General features: G+C 34.9%; 1 non-coding gene across 1 annotated transcript; it reads left to right on the plus strand.

Moving 5' to 3' along the window:
* The first annotated feature begins 18,827 nt into the window (after positions 1 to 18,827).
* On the plus strand, positions 18,828 to 18,934 carry LOC126010466 (U6 spliceosomal RNA). The gene has a single exon (XR_007496494.1). It is a non-coding gene; the product is annotated as a U6 spliceosomal RNA (small nuclear RNA).
* Positions 18,935 to 21,301: the final 2,367 nt, after the last annotated feature.

The following is a 21,301-nucleotide window of genomic DNA, read 5'->3' on the forward strand; positions in this document are numbered from 1 at the left end:
TGGAGGAGGCTACTTGATATTTAGGAATACACATCTTAAGATGTATTGTTATACAGGTATTGAGCTTCCATAGGCAATATTAGACTCCCAATTAAGTCTTTTGATATATTCGTGTGGGGAGTATAAACCAAGGTACTTTTCGATTCACAGGCCTTGGAATTAAGTTTGAGAGATGCTTTACTGCATTATGAGACCATATAGTGTCTTTGATCTGGAAGTTTTGCTGAGGCTAATTCCTGAATCATGCAACAGTCCACAATTTGGTGGGGGTGAGAGGGGCCATCAAGCATGAGTCAGCAGGTGTACTGGTTGTAGTTCTTTGCTGATGCATGAGAACGGGGCCCCAGAGGGTGTCTTTCACTGAGGAGCTGGAAGGTGGTCTGTTGGGGCAAGAGGTCAATCTTGGTGCCTACCAAGTTAGGAACTGAGGGTAAAGAGGGTTAAATTAGGGGATTATATGGTATCAGGATTGGGAGATGAGGGGATAGAAAGACACAGGGGTAGGGGAGAGGCAATACATGACAGGGGCTATGTAATATATATATATATATATATATAATGTATGAATTGTCTGTGATTTTGGCTTGGAGTCACTATGGAAAGTCAGATCCATAAAGACTGACTTTAAAGATCTATTTGAGTGTTATCATCCAAATCTTTGGTATTCCATTTCCTTTCCTAGGAACTGTCTAGAATGAAGAACATTTTTAACATTTTTAGATAATGCTTAAAAAGAATATTTGCACCCGCGCGGTTATAAAAATGAGTATTAGTAAGAAAAGACACCGCTACAGGGCGTCCAGTATAAATACAGGAGGAGTTTCCCTCCTCCCCCTCCCCCCAGAGCCCAGTTGTCAAAACTGGCCCTGAAGACCAGTTTGGCATGAGGAGATCTCAGTCTCCTGGACTAAGTGGCCAGCCCAGAAAGCCATTGGCCAGCTGTCTTCCCAGATTCCCAGCCATACCCGTAGGAGAGGAGCAGGAATCCTGGCATGTGGGATCATCTGGGTCCAGCTGCAGCCTCCTTCTCCAGTATGAAAAAGCATGGGGGAGGAGTTTGCCTCCTCCCCATCTCCCCAGAGCCCAGTTGTCAAACCTGTCCCTGAAGACCAGTTTGGCATGGGGGGATCTCGGTCTCCTAGACTAAGTGGCCAGCCCAGAAGGCCATTGGCCAGCTGTCTGTTCAGATTCCCAGCCATGCCAGTAGAAGAGGAGCAGTAATCCTGGCATGTGGGATATTCTGGGTCCAGCTGCAATCTTCCTCTCTAGTTTGAAAAAGCATGGGATTGGAGTTTCCCTCCTTCCCCCTCCCCCCAGAGCCCAATTGCCAAACCTGGCCCTGAAGACCAGTTTGGCATGGGGGAGACCTTTTTATTTTAAGGTTCTTCTTGGCTCTGTGCTCAGTAATCACTCCTGTCAGTGCTCAGGGAACCATAAAATGGGGAGAAGAAATGAACAATTTCTCAAAGAAGAAATACAAATGGCCAAAAAGCACAGGAAATAAAATGTTCCACCTCACTATTATCAGGGAGAAGCAAATCAAAACAACTATGAGGTACAATCTCATGCCATAGAGACTGGCACACATTACAAAGAACAAGGACAATCAATCAGTTTTGGCAGGGATGTGGGGAGAAAGAACTCTCATTCACTGCTGCCCTTATGGAAAACAATATGGGGATTCCTCAAAAAACTGGAAATTGAGCTCCCATATGATCTAGCTATATCACTCCTAGGGATAAACCCTAGGAACACAAAAATCCAATACAAAAATCCCTTCCTCACACCTATATTCATCACAGCACTATTTACAATAGCCAGACTCTGGAAACAAACAAGATGCCCTTCAACAGTTGAATGGCTGAAGAAACCGTCAGAACAGACGAAGTCATGAAATTGTCCTATACATAAATGGATATGAAAACTATTATGCTGAGTGAAAGAAGTCAGAATGAGAGAGACACACACAGAAGAGTCTCACTTATCTATGGGTTTTAAGAAAAATAAGACATTATTGTAATAAAGCCCAGAGATGAGGCATTATCTCATTATTATTATTAATATTACTATTAAGCTCACTTCAAAGATGTGTGAGTACAGTTAGAATAATAATATACTGACAACTATCATGACAATGTTAATAAGTGAGAAGTAGAATGCCTATCTTGAATACAGGCAGGGGGTGTGGGAGGAGGGAGATGGGGGGCATTGGTGGTAGGAATGTTGCACTTCTAAAGGGGGGGGGTTTGTGACTGAAACCCAACAACAGTCATGTTTATGATCACAGTGTTTAAAGAGTGTTTAAAGTGTTTAAAGAGATTATAAAAAAGAAAAAATAAACAGTGATTGAACTCGAGTTGGTCAGATGAAAGACAATTTCCTTACTCATTTTACTATCTCTTTAGTCTCATAATTAGACTCAGCGGCACTCAGAGCTTACTCTGTGCTCACTCTGCGCTCATAAATTACATCTGCCGAACTTCGGGGGGGGGGGGGCGTATAGGATGCTGGTGATCAAACTTAGGTCAGCTTCATAACAAGACAAATGCCCTGCTCAGTGTACTATTGCTCTGGCCCTCACAATTATACTTCTATATCTAGAAAAAGCCCCAGATGGGTGCAGTTTAGGAGAAAACCTATAAAACTAACTCTTCAAAGGCAAGCAGGGTGTCTCCACTTCTCCATATGAAATATTCACTCTTGTCTCTCCTATTGGAAAAGCTCTGTATTTTCCCTTGAACATTATATTCTTTCTGTCTCTCTGTCTCTGTCTCTCTGTCTCTCTGTCTCTGTCTCTGTCTCTCTCTCTGTCTCTCTCTCTCTCTCTCTGTCTCTCTCTCTCTCTCTCTTTCCTCATAATTGTTTTACTTCACTGTCTCCTCCTGAAATTGTTTTCTCTGAGGCAATGTGACAAATCTATAAAGTCTGAGTAAGATTTAAGATCCTTTTCTGCCAAGAACAATTCCTTTTTTTTTTTTTTTTTTTTTTGGTTTTTGGGCCACACCCGGCGTTGCTCAGGGGTTATTCCTGGCTGTCTGCTCAGAAATAGCTCCTGGCAGGCACGGGGGACCATTTGGTCCTGGATCAGCTGCTTGCAAGGCAAACGCCGCTGTGCTATCTCTCCGGGCCCAAGAACAATTCCTTGCTGTAGCATGAATTCCACCGCTACCTGTGAAATTGAATGGCAAGGATCATTTTTCTCCCTTGGAAAAACAAGTGAATCCAGGTGTGTTTTGCTGGCCACCCAGTGGACTGGTGAGAATGTCAGATTTGCACTATGTAGCTACTGAGAACAGACTCTCATCAATGCAAGATTTTTCCAGGTACTTCTCTATGTGACTGAGGTGAGTACAGAAGGAAGCAATAAACTCCCTCTGGCAGCTGCCACCTCCTTCCTCCCCCACTTCATGTAAGTTATCTGTAATTGGAAAATGTATTATCAAAATATACATATTTTGGTTTTGGGGCTACACCCAGTGACGCTCAGGGGTTACTCCTGGCTATGCACTCAGAAATCGCTCCTGACTGGGGGGACCATATGGGATGTTGGGGGATAGAACCATGGTAAGTCTTAGGTTAGCGCATGCAAAGCAAACGTTCTACCGCTTATGCCACTGCTCCAGACCTATAAAAAATAATTTTTAAATGATTTTAGTATAAATGGAAATCTGATTAGGGAGCATGCCTTAAATAAGATATAAAAATAAAGCTTAAAGGATAAATTTAAGATATTTACATTGCAACATTGTATTCAGTAAATAGGTCCATGAGTGAAGATATGGACTTTTACTGTAACTAATAAACTAAGACTGAAAGAAGTAACTATGGAACATGCTAAAACAAAAAATTATCATTGGCTTCAAAAATAAAATACATTATTTCAAATGCAAAAATGTAGATAGATAAGTGGAGAGTTTTGATGCTTGTAGAAGTTCCTGAGTGACATTATGTGAAGCTGGGAGGAGAGAGAAAGCAGCAGCCTTGAGAAAGAAGAAAATCTTCCACTTTCTCTCCACCTCTGCCACCTCAGGAAGCAACTGGGGAAATAAAGGAATGAAGAGTCTGCTGTGAGCCTTGCTCTTTGCTGGAAAAGAAAATCAGTCTTAGACCTTACCCATGTTTTTCTTTTCCTCACCTTTCTCTCACAGAAAAGAATTTCAGTGGTACAGTGAAATAAAACAGGTTTTATTTGGGAGTTACTCCTCTAAGATGGGAGATACAAGTGACATGTGATCAGGTGACACATGTGCTCAGGCAGCACATGTGTGTGCCTCTTTTGTTCCAGATAGGCTTTTATAGTGTTTCCTCCAACTGGCCCCACAGTAGCTTTTTACAGTAGCTAGGGTGGTTGCCAAGGGGAAGAGATGGAAGCAGTTGGTCTCTGAAATTCCTTTCCTGACCTTTGTTTCTGTTGGAGCTTCTCTCAGAGTGGAGGGTTCAGCCTTCTCTGGGCCTGCAGTTGCCATAAAGGTCTTACCACGTTTTAGTTCCTGTGTCCACAGGTGGGTCCTGGCAGCCTTAGAATTAGTTGGTTTTATTACTTCTCAAGATCTCATTTCCTACCTGCTTCAGGTTTTACATACAAATATATGTATACATATATATGTGTATAAATATATATAACATAAATGTTTGATACAAAAATTAAAAATATTTACTTGCATGTGAAACAGTCATTGCATAATAGTCTCTCTAACCATATCCACTTTAAGCTTTAAACTTCTAATTTCTATATGTAGTTTTCCCAGTTCAGCTTATTATAAGAAAATTGCAATCAGTTATAAGAAAATTTATATTTTCTGAGTAAGTCTTACTAAACTTATGTTATGTGAGTACAGAATGCCTAAATTCTAGAGAAATAAAAAGTTGTGGGTTAGGGGTTCTTACAGTTTCTATTATATTATGATGCTTTCAAAAGTAAATATAGTTCAAAATGTAAATAATTACTTAAAGAGAAAAAAAAATGAGAACTGTAATGATATGCAAATACTGTTAGCTCTTCCAGGAAGAATCAAATCTGTGGTTTGTTTTGCTTTCTGTAATTTTATTTTATTGTCCTTTGGAAGTTTAAGAATGATACCCAAGCCTTTTAAACTACTCATGAGACAAAGTTTTGAAGAGAATACAATCTCTTTTCTCAATTTTTATAACTTAAATACATCATCATCTGCTTGGGAAAATATGCAAGTGACTTTTTCTTTTAAGTAATTTCACAGCTTCTAAAAAATTATAATTTTCTCATTAATAAAAATATTTTACATAATTATGTAAGTGTCCAATTAGTAGATGGAGTATCTTATGCCTTAGAAAATATTCAAATGACTTTGGCCTTACAAATTATTCATATATGGATTATACCTGATGAAAGAAATTTTTTTATTTAATAAGTTAATAACTATGATCTTCACCAGTTTTTTTTTTGTTTTCTGAATGATAATTTAATTTAGACAGCTACTATTATATGTATAATGAAATGCATTCTATATACACGGACACATAAGAAAGAGAACATCAAAATCTAGTCAAGGTTATAACTAATCTAGTAAATGTGTCTAAAAAAATTAAGCCAAAATCAATTACTCATAAGGAATTTAAGACCTTGACTTCACAGTGAAATTGAACTTTTAAAAAGCTGGACGCTCTAATAAAGCAAGATTCATTATTAAAAGTTTGTTTAATAATTACTTTTCTCTTTTTCAAACAAAACCACGCAACTTGAACTAGCTAGTCCTGCCTCCAGTTAGAGGGGGAACTAAGGGAGGCATCAAGACCAAACAGGTGCAAGACTACTATGTTGTGGGTTAGATACAGAGGGGACCACATATTCTAGCCGACCTGGGGTGAGGGAAGAGGAAATGGGAGGTAGGACAGAAATGGAGGTGTAGGGAGGACAATTTGGTGATGGGAATCCCCCTGATTTTATGTAAATATGTACCTAAAATATTATTGTCAACACTATGTAAACCACTATGATCAAAATAAAAATTAAAAAAAAAAGAAAATCAGTATATAATGATGACTTAAAAATGAAAGAAAAGTTAGATGATCTCAATCCAGCCCCAGGAGTATTTATTTTATTCAAAATTTAACCAAGACGGCAAAAGAATTGTTTAGGGGCCAGAGAGATACTACAGCAGGTAGGATATTTGTCTTATATACAGCCAACCCTAGTTTAATTCTAAGTACGACATGTGGTCCCTGTGTGTTTGCTAAGCCAGGAGTAAGCCCTGGACTAGGTGTGGGTGTGGCCCACAACTCAAAAGAAAAGAAGAAAAGATAAGAAAAGAGACAGTTATTAAATACTAATTGGTCAATAGGAATCCACTTACTTGAGTGTATAAAAGCCTTTTAAAATGAATGATTTTTTCTATGTATTTTTATGCAGGAAATGTTATTTTAATTGCCTAGTCTAGAACCTCCTTAAAAGTAAATCTTTCTTTTCAAATTTTTTAAGGATTCAAATTTGTATAAAGGAATGCAACTGTCTTTTGTGTATTGACTTCATAGCAGCTATTTTACTGTACTGGTTTATTATTTCTAGGAGCTTTTTTGTGAACACTTTAGGGTCTTCGATGTATATCATATTGTCATCTGCAAATAGAGATAGTTTGACTTACTATTTTTTTATTTGAATTTCTTTGTACTCCTTCTCTTTTCTGATAGTTACTGCTAGGACTTCTAATACTATGCTGAATAAGAATGGAGAAAGTGGACATCAATATTCAAAAAATAGTTGCATTATGTTATACAAATAACAACTCATGGGGCCAGAGAGATAGCATAGAGGTAGGGCGTTTGCCTTGCATGCAGTTTAGATCTACAACTAACTGCATGATCCTGTATATATAACATTAAGATAAGAAACAATGTATGAAGTACTATATTTGTTTTAAATGTTGCAATGGTTTTTCAGCTCCCAGGTTGTTTATTTTCTTTCAGAAAAATGACTCTTCATATCTTTAAGGTTGCAGACCTCTGACTTAGAACAATCAATTATAAAGTTTATGTGGGACCAAAAAAGACCTAGGATAGCCAAATCTATATTGAAAAACAAGAAGGCATCTTACTACCAAATTTGAAGCTCTACTACAAAACCATAGTGATCAAAACAGCATGGTATTGAAATAAAAGACATATTTTCAGACCAATGAGTCAGAATAGAATATCCAGTGGCAAACCCCCAAGTATATGGTTAATTAACCTTTGACAAAGTAGCCAATTACTTAAAATGGAATAAAGACAGTCTCTTCAACAAATGGTCATGGAACAATTGGATAACTATGAATAAGATTTAAAAATCAATCCATATCTCACACTTTACACAAGTCAATTCAAAGTGGATTAAAGACTTTAATATTATACCTCAATCCATAAATTTTATTGAAAATACTGAAAATTTAGGCAGCACACTCCAAGTCCTATATTTCAAAGAAGTCTTCTATGATGGGATTTAAAGGCAAGAGCCAATGCATCAAATCTGAATAAATGTATTACATCAAATAAAAATTATCAATATGTCAAAATAAACAGTGCTACAATTAGAAGAAAGTTAGATGAATGGGGGATAATCTTTGCATTCAACACATCAATTAAAGGTTTGATACCTAGGATATACATATACTCACAAAGGTTAACTCCACAAAACCTAAAACACCATCAATACAGGGGTAGAGGAAATAAACAGAGACTTCTCTGAAGACCACGAGATGGCCAACAGACACATGAAACAATTATTTTCATCACTTATCATTAGGGAAATCTAAATCAACACAACAATAATATATTATCTTACACCAAAAAGGATTACACATATCAAAAATACCAGGAACAACCTCTGTTGGTGGGAATGTGGTAAGAAAGGAACTCTCATCCACTACTGGTGGGAATGTTGCCTGGTTTAACCCCTATAAAAAACATTACGGAGGGTTCTCAGTAAGCTCAAAATTGAGTTTCCATATAACTTAGCAATCCCTCTTTTGTGTATCTATTCCCAGGACAGAAAATAAATCATACAAAAGGATGTAAGCACAATGCTACACATTGCAGCACTTAGTACAATAGCTAAGACTTGATCTAGATGTCCAACAACAGATGAGTGGATCATGAAAATGTGGTACAAATATACAATAGCTGAAAGGAATGATGCAATCATGCGATTTGCAGCAACATGGATGGAACTGAAAGATATGTTAAATGAGGTAAGCCAGAAGAAGAATAAATACAGAATGATAACACTTATATATCATATTTAGAATAACTACATGAAGAAATGCATGAGAAGAAATAAATAGAAATTGTCTCAAACACCCTTGGCCCCAGATTATAGAGAGAAAAGAAGAAACTGAGTAGAGAGGAGAAATGTAAATATAAAAGGATGAGGGCCAGGGGCCAAGTGGTAACAGGTGCATTAGTGAAGATTGAAAAAGGGCAGAGGTCAAAAACAATGGAATCAAGAAATCCCAAATCTAACCATGTAAACTTTAAATGGGCCTGTTCTACTGGCAAGCTGGGGGGGCAAATATGGTAGTTGGGATATACTCTGACTCCATGTTGGAGGAGGAGGTCTACGCTGGTGGTGGGATTGGCCCTGATTCATTGCATGCTTGAAACCCAACTATGAAGGACTGTGTAAATCACAATAGTTTTAATAAAATAAAATTTAATTTAAAAAATTGTAAAAGGCCATCCCAGCAGAGTGTTGAGTCAGGACACTACCAGCAATGTTCCACAATGCAGCCTAATAGCTTCGTACTCCAACCAGTCAATCCACAGTTTCCATCAGAGCTATACCCAGTGGGGCGAGGTACCTGCAAGGTGCTAGGGATCAAATTCTGGACCTCCTACATGCTAAAATATAGTATTATGCTGAGGAAAATAAGTCAGAGGAAAAAGGATAGACATATGTTTGTACTCATTTATGGATATAATAGTATGATAATATCTAGAGAAAATAGAGACACAGGCCAGGAAGTTTGCTACAAAGAGCAGGAAAGTGTAGTTATGGTAGAAAAGTACACACTCTGACAATAATAATAATAATATAATAATAAATAATAATAATAATAAACCACATGTACTGTTCTATTTTTTATTTTAATTGTATGTATAATCCCATGCCAATTAAAGTTGCTTTATGCTTTACAGCAAATGGATCTCATGTAATACTATATATATTTGGCATTGTTTAATATTGTCAAATGTTCAAAATATTGATAGTGTGATATGTAGGAAAAAGGAAAAACTATCACTGATCTGTTAATTTTAAGCAACAATTAGGTGAAATAGAATAAAATGTAATGGAATAAATAGAGCAATTTGAATAATTCATATTACTTAAATTTTATAAGCTTTATTTTTAATCAAATACTTCATTGTTCTTTATTTCTACACAGTTTCTGTCTCCGTGTTGAAATTTCTCCTTAAATATTTTAGTTTTTTTCCAAGTGAACAGTGACTTCCTTTTCTTCTATCCTTTAACTTCCGCAATAGTCTCTTGGATACTGGAGGCCATCCACCTCAATGATTATGAAGACAGCTCTAGTTCTCTTCCTGCATAGTTCCACAAGGGTTATCAACCTGCTTTTTCTCTACTTTAGGTAGTAGTTTTTCTTCTCAACCAATTATACTTCTATCTTTGTCCTCTATTGTACTGTTTTCCACTCCCAGCTATTTTCTATCTTATGGTAAGCTTTCTGTCTGGGTCACTTTGCTTATTTCTTTACTCTTAAATACTGGCTTCCTCTGCCTTACAGGATTCTCAACATCACATACTATTTGGCAAGCTTAAAATTTCTTCAATTCTAAGATAATTTTGTTTTGCTGCTTTTGAGAAGTGCAAAGCAGGCCATTAGTTCAAAAACACAGAGATATATGTTACCTAAAGAAAGAACCCACAGTTGTACTTTTCAGAGAAGAGAAAGTGAAAGCATCATTGAAATCATTGACCTCATATGCTCAATTTAGAAGACGCGACCATGGCAGTTCCAAAAGCTCTCTCTCTAGAGTCTTTACTGGCCTCATAGTGGACCATTGATTTGTGAATATTGAGTACTGATTTCTACATTCAAATTTAATACAAACCTCAATAGAAGGAATAGGGCATTCAATAAGTATTTCTAATTATTTAAATTTAGAGAATCTTTCCATTTACTTCCTAGACCTAATAGAAATATTTACTTTTCCAAATTCAACAAAATTTGGCTAACAACTTTTCTTATCCTGGTCCACCAGAAATATATTTTTATCCAGCCATAGACTAGGGGATTCTAAATGGTTTTATTTCTCTCAGATAAATCATGTTAATTTTAGTGAGTTTTCTGTGTTTGGTGATTTAGGTGGTAAGTCTGAGCAGTGATGAATAGCTATTTCTGCCTCATGATTAGGGAACCATTTGTTATAGAGGATTAAAATCAGGACCTTACATTTTCAAGTCAAGTTCTTTAACACTGAGTCACATCTTCTACTTGCAGTGGTATTTAAATCAAGAGCAATACCACTTCTGCTTGGCAGAGCACTAGATTCTTAAAAAGCAAATATAGGCCATCAGAATAGGACTTAAATAAAGGAAAGTGTTAGAATATTACTAGTGGTGCTTAGAAACTTATTAGAATTTCTGACTTAAGGAACAGAAAGAAACCATAATGGTGGGGGAAAACCATTAATAAAAAAAGAAGTTTCTTTTGCTTTTTCGGTCACAAGCCTGAATAGGGTTTACTCTGGTTACAGCTGTGGGAACCATATATGAGACTAGGGATCAAACCAAGTTCAATCACATGTAAGACAGGTATCTTACCTGCTGTACTAAATCTCTGGTCTCAGGAGAAGGATATTTTTTTAGAGTTGATATGCTTTTTCTCTTAGATACATTGTTCTTCCTTGATATGTGTTAATTAATTTATATTTCTTCTTTTTTTTGTTTTTGGACCACACCTAGTGATGCTCTTGGGTTACTTCTGGCTATGCACTCAGAAATTGCTCCTGGCTTGGGCGACCATATGGGACACAGGGGGGTTGAACCACAGTCTGTCCTAGGTTAGCGCATGCAAGACAAATGCCCTACTGCTTGTACCACCATTCCAGCTCCATTGCTCTGGCCCCTAATTTGTTTCTTCATTCTGCTCCATCCTCCACTTCCAGTCCTACGTAATTAATCTTTCTAAGCAATTAAACAGTGCTCCTATGTATATCCACAAATAATAAAGTATGGTAGCATTGTTTAGCATATTCATTGAGAACAATGTATTGAGAGTAATTTATGATATAATACTAGAATTCACACTACTAATCAAGCATATACAAATATAGTTGATGTTAAAAAATCTTCCACAGAAAACAATTTCTTCAATATAAAACCCTGATTTACTATTACAGATAGAAATAATAAAATACCAAAATACAAATTCTACCTTCAAAGTGTTTATAATATAATGAGAAGGTGGACAAGTAAAAGTTATTGCAACATAGTATGCTATAAATACATAGAGATCAAAGAGAATAGGCTTGTTACCCAAATCCAGGTTGGAGGAATAAGGAAAAGAGTGTATGTAGAGTTAGACTGAAGGATACTTGAAGAGAAGATTCCTGAATTTTGTTGAACAGATTTTAAATGAATAAGTAAGAAATATAGACTAATAACTAGGAGGATAACATTATATTCTTTGAAAAAACAGTATGTATGGCTTGAGCAAAGCATATGAGGTTTATCTATGATAGCTGATAAAGGGAAGATACTCACTTGCTTAGTTAATCCAGCAACTATTGTAAATTTTCTTCTTGTTTCCTGAAATTCATGTAATAAAATTATGTTTAAATTTATTATCTTTGTATCTCAAAGATTTATTTGCTTTAAAAATTATATCTAGTCATTATATCTATTATGACAAAATTTATATCTAGTCAAAAATTATATATACTCATTCTACAGATTTACTATTTTTCCAATTATTTCAGCCAGTGCTTTGGAAAAAAGAGAAAATATTCTTGCTCTAATAAGGCTATTCCATGCATTCTCAAAACATATTAGAAATATGATGTCACATATCGTAGATGACAAATTTTTTAGGTTTCTATGTACCTTCTGGAAGTGGATGGCATTAAGTCCATTAAAAGCACTGTTTTTATGATTGACACAGTATTGTAGAGCATATAACCCACAAATCAATGGTCAAAGCATGAAGAAAATCTTCATTCTTTTTTTCCCATAGATTTTTGAATTCCAAAGCAACAAGATTAACTTATATTGTGTTATCTGTAATAAATATTAGATGCTGCACTAGTAAAAATATTTGATAATTTACAACCAAAACTGGAATATCTTGGTAAATAAATCATTATTGCTAAAATATTGAAATAAATATTCGTGGAGTTGCAATGACTAAATAAAAAACAAAATGTCCCTCAGTGATGAATGATTATAATACTAAATTTTGAGTCTATTATCATTCTCTGATGGCCTTTTTCAGTTACTGAATGATGAGACTATTCTTATCAATAAAGTATTCACCTCTCTATCAATAATATTTTATGATGTAGGAAGTACATTTTCTAGAAATAATTTTCTATTTGAATCAATAAAAAACTGAAAATTTTCTACTTAGATCAATATAATAACTGGAGAGCTTACTAAAATAAAATAACACTAAGTGTCCTTTACTCCATATTACTTATAAATGCACTCTTTAAGAGGTTCTAGTCATTATCATATGTACACAATGTTAATATCCAATCCCATTGTGATTTTTGGTAACAAGAGTATAATTAGATATTTTATTTTACAAATTAAATTTCAAAATAGTACAGTTTATTATTTGGAGAAATTATTAACTTGTCATTACAAAATATTTGGAATTATAAGAATAAAAGAGGATGCAAAAAATGAAAACATGAACTTTGCTCATGGATTCTGAGTATTACCATTATTAAAATGGCAATACTTTTCAAAGCATTATATAGATTCAGTGCAATCTTTATAAGAATTCAATGACATTTTTCAAAGAAACAGATCAAACATTCCTAAAAATTATATGGAACAATAAAACTCCTTGAATAGTTAAAGCAATTCTTGGGAAAAAGGAATCAAGAGCCGTCATTTTCACCAACTTCAAATTGTACTATAAAGCAGTAGTAATTAAGAGAAGATGCTATTGTAATAAAGACTGGCACTCAGAACAATGGAATAGACTGGACTACCCTGAGACAAGCCCATTGGTTTATGATCAATTACTTTTTGATAAAGGGGCCATAAATACGGGAGCAAAAAAAGCTTCCTCAACAAGTGTGTTTGAAAAACTGGCCAACTGCATGTAAAATTGTGAATTTACATGAATACTATTTACAATGTCAAATCAAATTGAGTTAAAAACCTTGATATCAAATTTGAAACCATAAGGTACATCAAGAAAAACATACTGAACTCTTCATGACATTGATGCTAAGGGCATCTTCAAGAATGAAACATCATTGACCAGGCAAGTGGAAGCAAAGATAAACAAATGGGACTACATTAAACTAAGAAGCTTCTGCACCGCAAAGGAAGTAAAGACCAAGATATAAAGACTGCTCATGGAATGGGAGAAACTATTTACCCAATACCCATCTGATAGGGGTTAATATCTGAGATATAGAAGGTGCTGGTAGAACTCAGCAGGAAAAAAAATTATCTAACCCTATTCACAAATGGCAAGAAGAAATAAACAGACATTTCCTCAAACATAAAGATGGCAAAGCAAATAAATAAAAATTCCACATCATCACAGTGATTAAAGGATTTAATAAAAACATTTGCATGCAAACAATTTTGACAGTCTTAAAGAAGTAAGAAAGAATTGAAAAATACTATCTTAGACTCTTAGAGAGTCTGACAAAAAATCTGATGAGTATCTTAAGACACCTTCATAAATTAAAATGAAAATTGATGTGACAAGATTCCTAGCCACCCAAAAACTCCAAGTATGCCATTTTTGTTGCTGACATATCCAGGTAAAGTTTGGAAACAGACCAGCTTTCTTTTGCCCACGCCCCATCCCTACCCTGCCCCAACCCCTTATCCGCAGCCCTGTCCAGGCCACTGTTCTTCTAGAAGCGACACCCTTCCAACTTATTTATGTCTGCATAAGTTGTCAATACCATATACTCATCTAACTCTCAAAATAGAGGCACAATAAGCAGAAAACACTCATGGACATACCGACCTCATAGTTGATTGCACTGGGAGCCTTTGAAGGCTCCCACAAGCCATCACTGTCACTATATAATTCTTTAGCCCAATGTATAACTCATTAACAGATCTTAAAGTCATGGCCATGAGACAGCCCCATAATTCTTAGTAGGATTATGCCAAATTAGATGAGAAATTATCAAAGAAACCACAAAAACTCAACAAAAACAATACATTTCTTTTTTTGATTTTTTTTGGTTTTGTTTTTGTTTTTTGAGTCACACCAGGCAGCACTCAGGGGTTACTCCTGCCTCTATGCTCAGAAATAGCTCCTGGCAGGCACAGGGGACCATATGGGATGCCGGGATTCAAACCACCAACCTTCTCCATGCAAGGTAAACGCCTTACCTTCATGCTATCTCTCTGGCCCCAAAAACAATAAAATTCTTAACTAGCAGTGTACAGCTTAATAAACCTTCAGACAAAGACATAACGACCCTTTTTGCGAGATATAAAAAATGTAACAAATTTTGCTTTAATAATGTTTTCTTTTCCTTTTTGAGTGAGATCATCTTGTATTTATATTTCTCCTGAGTTAATCTGAACTAATTTTTAATATTCAGTGATACATTAGTTTTAAATTCATAGTGTATTAAATTACTACTTAATTACCCAAATATTAGAACACACAACACACAATTTGTTGGGGACTGTGACTTGTTTGAGGCCATTTTGCTGTTCTTTCTGCCATAGTCCAGCCTTTTACCTAAAGGCTACATGCAGTCTTGCTGTAAGTTTTTGAGCTAAAGAGAAAGGAATGTGCAGCTGCAGGATATAATTAACTCTAGCCCGGAGGAGAGCAACACTGTCCGGTACCGTTATCAGAAACAAGGCCCCACTCCTTAAGACCACATTCCCGAGTGAACTAGGCTGTTATCAATAAGTGTATGCTACATTGTCTGTTCAAGATCACTGAGGCAAGCACATCTTGCACCACCTCCTGATAGTCAAGCAATTAGGAATGCAGCTAGAAGGTCACTAGAAATTTCCATAGAAACAGCACGTTCATCATAACTTGAAGGTCATCCAGCCCCCTAGCCCACTGCCCACTTCCTTATTTAGAGCATGATTTACTTTCTTTGTTTCTTGAAACCTGAAATATATCCTTGCCTTGTATGGGCCTTCGCGCCAAAAGTATGACTGACATCACCTTTGTACTGCCCCCTTCTCCTTCACTATATAAGAAGGAGCTGTAGTCAAATAAAGTTGCCTTTGAGCAGTGAGACATTGCCTTGGGTCTTTATTATTAACCTCTCTCAGATTTTTTACAGGTGTGGCCGTGCTTCTGTTCAGCTAAATAAAGGTGCGGTTGTCTGAGAAGCCTTCCCAGCTAATTCCTGCTGGCCGGGCCCCCTGGGGGGCTTCAGGACCCCGCAACAATTAATGATCTTATATGTAATTAACATTTTTTCTTGGTTTTTGGGTCACACCTGGCAGTGCTCAGGAGTTACTCCTGGCTCTATGCTCAGACATAGCCAGGGGACCATGTGGGATGCCGGGATTCGAACCACCGTCCTTCTGTATGAAAAGCAAACACCTTACCTCCATGCTATCTCTCTGGCCCTGTAATTAACATTTTATAAAATAAAATACCTTAAATCTATTTTAATCAGGGCATAATTTTCTTTTTTATATATGCAATAATATTTTAATTGATAAAGTACATTCTATGCCTGTCTTGAAGATAGGCAGGTGCTGGGGGAGGAGGGAGATGGGGAGCATTGGTGGTAGTAAAGTTTCACTGGTGAAGGGGGAATATATTTTAATTAATTAATTAATTAATTTAAAGAAAATTTACCATGTAGTTGAAATAGCTGATCATAATATATTTTTTTCAATAATAAATGAAGGTAAAAGATATATATGTATATATATATATATATACACACACATATATATACATATATATAAAATACCAAGTTTTTGTGCTTTTTGTATTTTTGTTTTTTCCCCTCCTGCCCTGGCACAGTAAATATTGGGGTCATTCGAAAAGGAATTCACATGGCCTAAGAAATATGGGGTTTCTCCGTCCTTGGACAAAACCAGAAGACTCGGCACCCTTTGGTAGGTCCAAAAGCCAAGATCGTGACTTACAGATGACTGGCTACTAGAAAAAAAATTTTTTAAATTGACCCTGGTGAAATGGGACAGAATGCTTTTAAAAATAAAATAAATAAAAATAAATTACAAGGGGAGGGTGAAAAAAATATTACAGCCAGCAAATCTACTGTAAATGTTTTCCATTTTCTGGACATTCCTGGTTTGTGAGGGTAAACTTTACTGGGAAAAGGCTTCTTGGATTAGATAGTGTATGGAGCCTTCCAGAAAACTAAGTGATAGAGTATTGAGTTTTGTGTAGAAAGAATATACCATAAACTATTGTCCAGTGGGTCTTGAGCTTTGTTTCCTTTCCTAAAAGCAAACTAAAGTTATGAGCATTATGGTATCATGGTTAAGGTTTTTTTCTTTTTTAATAATTTTTTTCCATTTAGTTTGGGAAAATGATGATAAGGTTAAGGTAATGTTTCACTGATGATTTGATAGGTGTCAAAATATTGTATGCAAGATATAACTGCATTATGAACAACTCTGTAAACTACAGTATAAAAATAAAAAAAAATTAATTAAAAATTTTGATGTGAGGCATAAGAGAAAAAATGATAGAAACATACTGAATTGTACTGTTTTCAATAAAATATGTTTAAATGTGTATTCACATGTTTATGTGAAATATGTAGTATAAATACTATATTTACACACCAACAAAATACTATAAAGTTATTCAAAAGAATTGTTATATATAAATTATTTCACATAATGTATGAAATTTTATAAGATAAACCTTAATGCATATATTTTTGTATAATAATTTACAATTTTAACTGGTTAAATTTACATAAAAACATAACATTTAACAGTTTTATAGGTATGAAAACTATTTGATACTGATATTAAATGTAAAATTCTGAAAACTGAGGCGGGAGAGATACAGCAGTTAGGACACTTGTCTTGCCTATGACTGACAGGAATTATATTCCTGAGCTTTGCCAAAAATAATTTCTAATTATAGAAACAAGAATAAGCAATGAGCACATCTGGATGTGGCTCAAAAAATAGTCTTACCAATGAATAAATAAATAAATAAAATTCTAAAATCTAATATAAAATTGGTAAGAATATATATTATTTCAGCGGAGAAAAATATAAAAGAAAATTTATATATTTTTAGATAAAAAAAATAACACAATTGCCAAATTCTGAATGACCTCCATGTTGAATGGATGGCTTGCTTCCCATGGCACGTAGTATTTTATTGGAGAAAAATGTGTATTGTAGAGAGAAGAATCATTTATGGTTGACTTAGAATGCTTTACAAAAAATAAGAAAGGCATGTTTAAATTACTTATAAGAAAAAGTGTCCTAAAGGTAAGAGCAATTTAGCAATGGAATAGCAATACAAAGAGGTCATTGAGGAAATATCAATAAGACATTCAGAAAGAGATTAAATATAATTCTAAAGGGAATAATATAAGTGTCTGGCAATAACATGCTCTAGGTACAGAGGTCTGAATACAATGACCTATCATTTTCCCCATAGTCCCTGTGTCTATGATTCACGTAAAATAATCACGAGAGCAAATAGAGGTAAGGTGAACATCAAAGGGGGAAATCATGAGACAAAATAAAATAGGACTTACATAACTGACATGGTAAGAAGAGAAGAAAACAATTCTATTTTACATGAAGACCTTACTACACAGCATTCAGCTAATACAGCTTGCTGCCTCTGTCTAAAAAAAGAATGGGAATATTTTCACTTGAGTAGGCACTCATTTTGTCCAAATACTGTTTTTGAATTTACTAATATGTAAGAGATGCAAATGCTTTTAACTTTTTATTCTTATGGTGAGTGGGATAGCCAAAATAAAACTGAAATTTTATCTAGCCTTGGATAAAAACATTTAATGCATTAAGTAACATGCATAAATAGAAAAATCAAAATTTACAATACAATACAAAAACTTAAAATAATGCAAATAATAAAGGCTCATGTTGCTAGAAAACAACAGCATGGGTTTGTTCATGCTCTTTGCTGCTGCATACATGAACTTTACCAACATTACTGTGGTATAGAACACATTCCAAGAAAACTGTAATAAACACCATTTTCTTACTGTACGTAAAAACTTTTTTCTAATCATTATGTTACCTAGAAACCTTATGAAAAATTGTCAATTTTAATTAAACACCAGCATTTTCTACATGTGAAATTTTTTTCTAGTCAAGAAATGCTACCTAGAAACCATAAGAGAATCTGTCAAATATGATTACATTAAAATTCTATATTTAGGAATCAACTTGATCATATTAAAAATAGAATAAGATAGAAGAAAGAATTTGAAGCAAATATTACTGAAAAAAGTTACTATGTTTTCATATTTAAAATATTTTGACATTCATAAGAAAAGACAAGCATTCAAATTATCAGATGTATGTTTATTAAATTAACATGAAAATTTGCATAAATCAAAAATAAGTCAAAAGTAAATATGTTTTCTTAGGTTATAAGAACATATAATCTTGATAATGCAGAAAATAAGAAATTATATACGTGCTCGCTTTGGCAGCACATATACTAAAATTGGAACAATACAGAGAAGATTAGCATGGCCCCTGCGCAAGGATGACACGCAAATTCGTGAAGTGTTCCATATTTAAAAAAAAAAAAGAAAGAAAAAGAAATTATATACTATTGATTACATAAAACTTATGTAAGGAAATACTAATCCATAAAGTATTTTAATTTTATATATTCTTTTATCCCAAATTAAAAAATATTTTTAAAGAACATATTATGAAATAAAAAGGAGTGTAGTTACAAGAGTATCCTATCAGCTATACTAAAACAAAATGATAAAACTGAAAATCTTCTCTTAGTGAACCACTGATGGCTCCAAATTTTCATCCTATAACTCTGAACAAGTATTTAATTTTTAAGAATACTATGAAAAATCTTAATATAAGCTTCCTATCTAAATTTTATAATATTCATTTTGTGTTCTCAAATTTTTTATCTCTGAAATGTTATAGAGGAAATATATATAATTTATTTTTTTTTATTTAAACACCTTGATTACATACATGATTGTGTTTGGGTTTCAGTCATATAAAGAACACCCTCCATCACCAGTGCAACATTCCCATCACCAATGTCCCAAGTTTCCCTCCTCCCCACCCGACCCCCGCCTGTACTCTAAACAGGCTCTCCATTTCCCTCATACATTCTCATTATTAGGACAGTTCAAAACGTAGTTATTTCTCTAACTAAACTCATCACTATTTGTGTTGAGCTTCCTGAGGTGAGCTGGAACTTCCAGCTCTTTTCTCTTTTGTGTCTGAAAATTATTATTGCAAGAATGTCTCATTTTTCTTAAAACCCATAGATGAGTGAGACCATTCTGCGTTTTTCTCTCTCTCTCTGACTTATTTCACTCAGCATAATAGATTCCGTGTACATCCATGTATAGGAAAATTTCACGACTTCATCTCTCCTGACAGCTGCATAATATTCCATTGTGTATATGTACCACAGTTTCTTTAGCCATTCGTCTGTTGAAGGGCATCTGGGTTGTTTCCATAGTCTTGCTATGGTAAATAATGCTGCAATGAATATAGGTGTAAGGAAGGGGTTTTTGTATTGTATTTTTATGTTCCTTGGGTATATTCCTAGGAGTGGTATAGCTGGATCGTATGGGAGCTCAATTTCAAGTTTTTGGAGGAATCTCCATATTGCTTTCCATAAAGTTTGAACTAGATGGCATTCCCACCAGCAGTGGATAAGAGTTTCTCTCCACATCCCCGCCAACACTGTTTATTCTCATTCTTTGTGATCTGTGCCATTCTCTGGGGTGTGAGGTGGTATCTCATCGTTGTTTTGATTTGCATCTCCCTGATGATTAGTGATGTGGAGCATTTTTTCATGTGTCTTTCGGCCATTTATATTTCTTCTTTGTCAAAGTGTCTGTTCATTTCTTCTCCCCATTTTTTGTTGGGATTAGATGTTTTTTTCTTGTAAAGTTCTGTCAGTGAGCCTTGTATATTTTGGATATTAGCCCCTTATCTGATGGGTATTGGGTGAATAGTTTCTCCCACTCAGTGGGTGGCTCTTGTATCCTGGGCACTATTTCTATTGAGGTGCAGAAGATTCTCAGTTTAATTGAGGAAATATATATAATTTATTAACTATATATTTTGTAATCACTATTAAAAGTTTTTAACCCACAATATCTTAATCCTCTCAGAAATATTCTTAATGATTGTGGTTGAATTATTTGAAACAAATTTAAGTTTTAAAATATAACTTTAATGGGCCAGAGCTGTGGCACAGTGGTAGGGCATTTGCCTTGCACACTGCTGACCCAGAACAGACCTCAGTTCGATCCCCCAGCATCCCATATGGTCCCCAAGCCAGGAGCGATTTCTGAGAGCATAGCCAGGAGTAACCCCGGAGCGTCACTGGGTGTGGCACAAAAACCAAAAAGAAATAAAATAAAATAAAATAAAATAAAATAAAATAAAACTTTAAAAAATAAAGAGCACAGCATATTCCCTGAATGCAAATTTTAAAATTTTTAACTGAACATAATGAACAGAATATAACTTTTAATCTAATTAAGATATTGATAATTACTTTTAATAAATACTTAATACCTGTTAATTACAAAGAAGAAAAAAAACAATTTGTTCAACGTATTTTCTTTTTATTTTTCTTTTTTTTTTTGGTTTGGTTTTTGGGCCACACCCTGTCCTTCACTTCTATTGTAAGATTGATTCCTAGATACTTGATATTTGGGGAAACTATTTTAAATGGGCTTGTCTCCTTAGTCTCTTTCTCCTCTGCTTCATTGTTTGTGTAGAGGAACACGACTGTCTTTTGTGTATTGATTTTGTAGCTGGCCACTTTGTTGTATTGGTTAATTGTTTCTAGGAGTTTTACTGTGGACTCTTTAGGACTTTTGAGGGCCATTTGTGGCCCTCGTACAACATTTTGTGGCCCTGCCCTAGAGGAATCTTTTTTTGTTTTGT

The sequence above is a fragment of the Suncus etruscus genome, chromosome 5, assembly GCF_024139225.1.
Source record: "Suncus etruscus isolate mSunEtr1 chromosome 5, mSunEtr1.pri.cur, whole genome shotgun sequence".
Lineage (NCBI taxonomy): Eukaryota > Metazoa > Chordata > Mammalia > Eulipotyphla > Soricidae > Suncus > Suncus etruscus.